The sequence below is a fragment of the Siphateles boraxobius genome, unplaced genomic scaffold (assembly GCF_051911475.1).
Source record: "Siphateles boraxobius isolate OS27281-9 unplaced genomic scaffold, OSU_SipBor_1 6, whole genome shotgun sequence".
Taxonomy (NCBI): domain Eukaryota; kingdom Metazoa; phylum Chordata; class Actinopteri; order Cypriniformes; family Leuciscidae; genus Siphateles; species Siphateles boraxobius.
Window position 1 is genome coordinate 1548080 of NW_027509186.1, and position 8776 is coordinate 1556855.

Here is an 8776-nt window from a genome sequence, read left to right on the forward strand (position 1 = left end):
TTGCAGTCTACATTTAGAAGTGAAATTGGCCTATAATTTTTGCAGTTCTTTTTATCTTTGCCTTCTTTAGGTAGAACTGTAATGATTGCTTCCTTCCACGATGGGGGGGCCCAACCTTTATTAAGAGTCCAGTTAAAACAGGGCAGAAGCAAAGGTTTTAGCTCCTTCTGAAAGGCCTTGTACCATTCCGGTGGAAAACCATTGTTACCTGGAGATTTACTAGCCTTTAGCCTAGTTATTGCAGCTCCCAGCTCCTTAACTGTGAGTTGTGACATAATAGTGTCATTCTGTGTCTTACCAATAGACGGCAGATCAAGTGACTCTAGAAAGCCCCTTATTGTTTTTTCATCTGCTGATAGAGGTTTAGAATAGAGCTTCTTGTAGTAATCTTCAAAAATTCTTTCAATTTCATCTGGGTCATGTGATATTTGGTTGGTTTGAGGGTTCCTAATTTTATGAATCGTGTTAACTGCCTGTTGTTTCCGTAAGCGCCTAGCTAAAAGTCTTGTTGCTTTTGTGCCTGATTCGTAGTAGGTCTGCTTTACAAATCTTGCCCTCTTTTCTATATCTGTCCTGAGTATCTCACATACCCCTTATTATTCAAGATACCCACATTTACCCTCCAGACAGTGTTTATTTTCCTATTATTGAGGTGTATTGTCAAGCTGATCCCACTGTGGTCTGATACATCCGCCACAACAATTTTACTCTCTGTTACCCTGTGGCATTCAATTGCATTGATTAAAAAGTAGTCGATTCGGGAGCAGACAGAATGAGGTGCTGAGTAGTGTGTATAATCCCTTTCTTGTGGGTGAAGTTCTCTCCATACGTCAATTAGTCCCATTTCCTGGACTAATGTATTAATAAACTTGGTTAAATACATCTTACTTCCTTTTCGGCTTGTTGTATCTAAGTTATGGTTCATGACCACATTATAGTCTCCTCCACATATCAAAATACCTTCAGTTTTATAGCAATAGTGTTAAACAGAGCTCTGAGAAAACATTTGGTACCTCTGGGGGGGGCATATACATTGACCAGTGTCACCATTCTGTTTTCTAGCTTCCCTTTAATTAGTACATATCTCCCTTCAGTGTCCCGAACTTCTTTAAGGCATTCAAATTGAACCGTATTTGTGATGAGAATAGCTACTCCCCTCCTCCGTCCAGGTTTGTACGAACTGTAAAATTTATTCCTAAATCCAAAGCGTTTTAGCTTTTCGTGTTCTTTTTGGGGCAGATGGGTTTCTTGTAGAAATAGTACCTGAGCCCTTTCTTTCTTTAGTTTAGCCAGAACCTTACTTCTTTTACTTGGATTATTCATCCCATTGACATTAAGTGACACTAGTTTTATATTGTTATATGGCATTTAAGTGATCCAAACCCATGTTACATTCATTCACCTCCAGACAGCTTAAAACTGCACAGACCTGAACATCTGGACAACTTGTGCTAACTAAAAAGAACAAAAAGGAAACAATTAACCTCCAAGATAGGGTGAGCCTTTGCCACCCTAAGTCCCCATTGGTAGGCAGAGGGGGGAGCCTCCACCGGGAGGGCCCCTCACTAGTTGTGAAAACCCTCGTTTCACACATCTTAGTAGTCCAACGTCGTCCGATAGCGTTTATTTTATTCCTATTGAAGTCGTCAGCATTAGTCTTAAGTATTTTGGCCCCCCTTCACCAGCGTTAAAGTTAAATAGAGATATAAAAAAAAAAAATATATATATATATATATATAAAATATTAAAAAAAGTATAATAAAAATATATATACACACATACATACATACATACATATATATATATATATATATATATATATATATATATATATATATATATATATATATATATATACATATACATACATACACACATACATACATACATAAATAACTGAATAACTAAATAAAAATAGAATAAAATAAAAAATTGAATAGAATAAAGTGAAACGAGATATCACTCAAAATTGTAGTAAAGTTGCTTTTCATGTAGTATCAATAAGATAGTCTCAAGGGTGGCGTAAGAATATGCATAGAAAGATTTAAAGCTCACCTCACAGGCAAAAGTGATGTAATAGTCGTTTAACGTTAACTTCTCACAGCTGGTTTCATTAAGGGCCAAGAAAGTTTCACATACCCTGACAAAATAGGGAATGGAAATTAGTTAGAGGGGGACCGCCCAAACTCCTGTAGTCTTTCCCTTGCACGGATCGCTGTGTCCTCAGCGCTCCTCACTCCGGCTCGCTGCGATGTCAGGGCCTGAAGAAACTGCTCCACCTTCCGGTTCGGATTCGCGGTGCTGCGGCCAGGTGTCTCCACCGAGTACCCTCTCTTCCTCAGCTCCTGCGCTGCTTCTTGTGCACTCTCGTAAATACGTGGTCCAGATTCCCAGTGGATGCGTATCTTATCCAGCGGTGTCTAGAATCGTATTCCCTTCTCTTTCAAAAGCCTCTTTATTCCCGCATACGCCTTGCGGTTCTAAACGATGCATAATCATGGTCAAACATCAGGCGTCGTCCATCAATCATTATTTTCTTTCCCCAGGCTTTTTTCAGTACTGTTTCTTTGGTGGTAAACTCCAGATAATGTACCACTATGGACCTGGGTGGCCCATTCTGCTCTGGTTTGCGAGCTAATGCTCTATGGGCACGTTGAAACCGCAAGCTAGTGTCCGCTGTCAGTTCAAGTTCGCTTTTCAAAAGGTGCTCCACAAAATCAGACACGAGGTTGCCTTCCTTACCTTAAGGTACGCCATAGATGCGAATGTTGTTCCGCCTATTCCGACCCTCTAAATCAGTCAATTTTTCCTGCATTATTTTCTGTTTTTCCATGGACTTAATGAGCGCCTCCTTCATAGCCGTACTAGCCAACTCGGTCTCGTTGAAGCGGAAACGCGGATCAACGAGACCGAGTTGGCTAGTACGGCTATGAAGGAGGCGCTCATTAAGCTTTGTGTTCGGTCCTGAAGTCGCGTATTTCTTTACTGATACTTCGAAGCACTGAGCACATGTCTCCCGCGGGGTTACCGTCGGGGCTCTGAGCGTCGTCCATCTCTGGTTTATTCTTCCTTTTCTGTGCGTCACGTTTCTTTTGACTTCTAGTCATCGCTCCCCTATTCATTCCAAAATAAAATTACTACGAGTTGTTTGCATTTAGTGAATTCAGGGGGGCTAATTCGAACTTGCTATCGGGAGCTCAAGATCACACAGCCATCTTGTCTCTCAGTCCACCCGGAAGCCTGTTTACATTGTATTTTAATGTTTTTAAAGTTTATTTTATTAACTTGCATTATTTTATCTTGCTCAGATGTGTAAACACTAAATGTTAATAACTGTAACTTCTAAAACTCTACACATAATTATTTAATTTAAAATATTTTTCTTTTTTTTCCTGTGTTTTCCAAAACTTTAGATATTATTATTTTTATTATTAATGGTGTTGTTGTTTAATCTATAAGTATTTAATACATTACCTTTTTCAGATTTATATAATATGTACTATAAATAAAATGAGAAACTTACTATTTGGTGTGTATTGGTTATATTTCATATATATTGGATTTCTGTGAATATCTCTAAAAAATAAAGGTCTAAAACATTATCAAATTGTTCTTTTCAATTATTCACATTCAAATATTTTCTATATTAAAGATAGCTACCCTATTATAATGTAGATATTTATTAAGATAAATGCACATTTTGTACATCCTACACAAGAACAAATCTTACGAGTTTTATTTTATTTTTGTGCACAAAGTTTGTTTATTATATGTTAATCGTACTTAACGTGTATCTAGATAAAAATATGAATGGTAATTTTATGGCATTTGTGGCCGAGGCGGGAATCGAACCTCTATTTTTGTGTATTATTTCTGGCTCTCCTCCATGTAATTTCCTCAGCTCCTTATTGGCTAGCAGCACTCTACACCTACGTGCGGCTGGCCACTGCTTGGAAGGCAGCTATGCTCACCACTATACCAACAACGCAGGCCTTTGAAAGTAGACTGGAAGCCCGGTTGTGCGGTCAGCAAGAATGCTCGTAATCAAGGTCTTTAATTTAAAAATGTGACACGTTTTATACAGACACTTCATATTTAAATGGTATTAGATCATTTTTTTGGATTCACTGGCTTCTGTGAAGCGTTGAGCTAAAATGACGCATGAAGCCGTTCCTGGAAGTAGCGCTGATCGGGGACAACTACCTGTCTCTGCAACTCCTCGTTAGTATAGTGGAAAGTATCTCCGCCTGTCACGCGGAAGACCGGGGTTCGATTCCCCGACGGGGAGATCCAGTCCTTTACTGCTGCAAAAAGACCTTAACAAAAGTTTTGCTCCAGCAAACAAGTTACAGGAGAAGTTGGCAAGGGCCCCCGGAGGACTGTTTTAAAGACAGCTTGAGAAAAATGCAATGTGCTGGCCGGGAATCGAACCCATACAGCAAGAATGGACTGACCCAGGAATCGAACCCATACAGCAAGAATGCTCGTAATCAAGGTCTTTAATTTAAAAATGTGATGCGTTGGCCAGGAATCAAACCCAGGTCAACTGCTTGGAAGGTAGCTATGCTCACCACTATACCACCAACGCAGGCCTTTGAACGTAGACTGGAAGCCCACTTGTGCGGTCAGCAAAAATTTTCGCAATACATTAGCAGCTGGCAGGTGCAGATGAACTAAAACTCTCTTTGTTTGGACCTGGCACTTAAAAAAATTGCATGAACTTATTGACCTGACCTACCAGGCACAATATTAAAAAACAAGGTCTCTAATTTAATAATGTAACACGTTTTATACAGACACTTCATATTTAAACGGTATTAGATTATTTTTTGGATTCACTGGCTTCTGTGAAGCGTTGAGCTAAAATGACGCATGACGCCGTTCCTGGAAGTCGAGCTGATCGGATACAACTACCTGCCCGGCAACTCCTTATTAGTATAGTGGAAAGTATCTTCGCCTGTCACGCGCAAGACCGGGGTTCGATTCCCCGACGGGGAGATCCAGTCCTTTACTGCTGCCAAAAGACCTTAACAAAAGTTTCGCTCCAGCAAACAAGTTACAGGAGAAGTTGGCAAGGGGACCCGGATGACTGTTTTAAAGACAGCTTGAGAAAAATGCAATGCGTTGGCTGGGAATCGAACCCATACAGCAAGAATGGACAGACCCAGGAATCGAACCCATACAGCAAGAATGCTCGTAATCAAGGTCTTTAATTTAAAAATGTGATGCGTTGGCCAGGAATCAAACCCAGGTCAACTGCTTGGAAGGTAGCTATGCTCAACACTATACCACCAACGCAGGCATTTGAACGTAGACTGGAAGCCCGGTTGTGAGGTCAGCAAGAATTTTCGCAATACATTAGCAGCTGGCAGGTGCAGATGAATTTGAAACTCTCTTGGTTTGGACCTGGCACTTAAAAAATGGTTAAGCTTAACTTCCCTTAACTTTTCCTATTCATTCTCTATGGTAGTGCTTAACACTACGGATGCAATATACCTTTGGCCAAACGTAGACTTCCTGGCGCTGTTTCGCTTTTCTGTGGCGGGGAATTTAAAAAGCGTAGTGTCATCTGTCAATCAATCATTCGCAGTGGAGGGGGGAGACCCGTTTTACGATCAGAATCAGAATCAGAAAGAGCTTTATTGCCAAGTGTGCTTGCACACACAAGGAATTTGTTTTGGTACTGAGGCTTCCAGTGGACATATACAAATACAAATACAACATGAAACATAATACTACAAATTATAAGAATAAAAAATAAAAATATAAATATATAAGAATAAAACTATCACAGTTGGGTTTAGTCAGAATAGACATTTTCAGATTTACAGATTATGAACCTATTTACAGTGTTTTGAATATTATAAATAAATAAATCTACATATAAGTATCACCTGAGTTGTAGGATATTGCACTAAACAGTGGGAGTATTGCACTTACAGGCATATGCCTTGGGAGGAGTGTTAACTGTTCAGGAGTGAAATGGCCTGTTGGAAGAAACTGTTCCTGTGCCGAGATGTTCTTGTGGCCAGTGATCTGAGTCTCCGTCTTGACGGTAATAGTTCGAACAGGTGGTGTCCAGGGTGAGTGGAGTCTGTGATGATTTTACCTGCTCTCTTCCTCACTCTGGAAGAGTACCGGTCCTGGAGGTTTGGCAGGGGGGCACCAATGATCCTCTCCGCAGTCCGGACTGTCCGTTGTAGTCTCCTGATGTCTGATTTGGTAGCTGAACCAAACCAGACAGTGGTGGAAGCGCACAAGACAGACTCAATGACGGCTGAGTAGAACTGAATCAGCAGATCCTGTGGCAGGTTGAACTTCCTCAGCTGGCGAAGGAAGTACAGTCTCTGCTGGGCCTTTTTCACAGTGGAGTCAATGTGATTGTCCCACTTCAGGTCCTGAGAGATGATAGTGCCCAGGAACCTGAATGACTCCACTGCTTCCACAGTGCTGTTCATGATGGTGAGTGGGGGGAGTGCTGAGCTGTTCCTCCTGAAGTCCACGATCATCTCCACTGTTTTGAGCGTGTTCAGCTCAAGGTTGTTATAACTGCACCAGGCAGCCAGCTGTTCAACCTCCAGTCTGTAAGCAGACTCGTCACCGTTTTGGATGAGACCGATGACAGTGGTGTCGTCTGCAAATTTCAGGAGCTTGACAGTGGGGTCTTTAGAAGTGCAGTCATTAGTGTACAGGGAGAAGAGCAGTGGGGAGAGAACGCACCCTTGGGGGGCTCCGGTGCTGATTGTGAGTGTCTTGGATGTGTGTTTCCCCAGTCTCACTCGCTGCTGCCGGTCCGTCAGGAAGCTGGTGATCCACTGACAGATCGAGGATGGTATGGAGAGCTGGGTCAGTTTGGCTGTGAGAAGACCAGGCATGATGGTATTGAAGGCCGAACTGAAGTCCACAAAGAGGATCCTTGCATAAGTCCCTGGTCTGTCGAGATGTTGCAGGATATAATGCAGTCCCATGTTAACTGCATCATCCACAGACCTGTTTGCTCTGTAAGCAAACTGAAAGGGATCCAGCAGGGGTCCAGTGATGTCCTTCAGGTGGGCCAGCACCAGTCTTTCAAACGACTTCATGACCACAGACGTGAGAGCGACAGGTCTGTAGTCATTAACCTGTTAACCTTCAAGGCCACTTTTGAAAAATCCCCAGAAATGGCATACCCAAACTTAAACAGATACAGTTCATGAACCCTTTGCACTAAAAGCACAAGTATGATCTCATTTGAAAGCTGACACCTAGTAGTTTATTGTAAATGTAGAAATAATTATTGTCATAATGAAAAAAAAATGTTTAAATAGCTTCAAAGTTTTGTAAAGTTATTAGAAATTTACTTTCATGAAACATCTTCATAAAAATAAAATTGAAGTTGGCCCTGGAGCAATCTAGAAATGCACTGCAGCTAAAGCCATATGTGTGACCATTTTATATTTAAAATCTGAAAATGATAAGTCTAAAACTCTGTATTTAGTTAAATGTTTTTCAAGATCATGTCAAATTACTTTATTTTGATTAGACTCTAAAATGCAAACTGATGTTTAGTCATCTTCTGAGTCATCTAATCAGTCTATTGTCTCTATTATTTTGTGGTGCAAACGAGCCCCATTCAGAGTCAGTCTCTCCTTGCACACATTTACACCTCTCCAGACTGGTTATGGCTCTAAATATGCATTTCTTTTGTCTGCATTATAGCTACTAACGACTGGCTATTCACAGGCTATTCATAGGGTTTCAAACCCTAATTTCTTTTATCAAAGTTCTCACTAAATATTTGAAACTGGTATCAAATGCACTGAAACATTTCAGTAAGCATTCCTATTTAGAAAAAAATCATAAAACAATAACTGCTGGTGGCAGGTGCACCTGGGCTAGCTAGCATGTTAGCTTAGCACACCATCAATACACGACCATTTATGAGATTGAAACCATGTTTGTGCTCCAAACTTACTTTATAACGCAAGTCGAGTGTTTTAAATAATCTTCTGTGATCTAATTTGGCTTCAGATAAAAAAAAATCCGACAGAAAATTTATTATTTATAGTGTTCTGCACGATGATGAAATCTATATCGATTAGCATTGCATTATAAATATAATCTATTATTATGAAATACCTGGCATGGCTTGAAGAACACAGGTAACTCAAATATCATTGCAATCATGTTTATTGTCTTCAAAACATCTTTATCTGCATGTTACAGCGATCTCTGTCAGCTACTTTCTGTATCAGTGACGTCCTGGAATGTCACATGACTATGGGTCTTCTTCGTGATCCATATATGGACTGTTATTGTGCATATAGCGCCCTCAGGCTATTGGTATGAATTGAAAACACAGCACATCTCAGTAAGAAGCGATCATAATGATTACATCGACGCATTTGGGTATAAATTCAACAAATATTATTCCTGTCTATAGAAATATGATGTGAATCTATGAGAATATATCAATATTTCTCCAAGTCTGCACATTTTTGAGCTAAAGCCCTGAGGGACGATGTTTTGCGAATCGCTGTCATGACGACAGCTTGGAGTGTTTTTTTATGAATGGACCAGCTGACGCTCATAATTCATATTAAAGGTATCGACTCATTTTTTCCATTTCATAACTCCTGACACAAATTAAGACATAACTGTCACTATAAGTTTCTCAGAATACAATAGTGGTCAAATACTGAATCTTGAGTATTATATCTTTTTAATGATGTATAGTTTGTCAAGGTATAACATTAAATCTGATAGTAAATTTGAACTAAATAAAAAAAAAACTGCT

At 40.1% G+C, this 8776-nt stretch overlaps 1 non-coding gene across 1 annotated transcript; it reads left to right on the top strand.

The window, feature by feature from the left end:
- The first annotated feature begins 4216 nt into the window (after nucleotides 1-4216).
- Nucleotides 4217-4288, top strand: trnad-guc (transfer RNA aspartic acid (anticodon GUC)). The gene has a single exon. It is a non-coding gene; the product is annotated as a tRNA-Asp (tRNA).
- Nucleotides 4289-8776: the final 4488 nt, after the last annotated feature.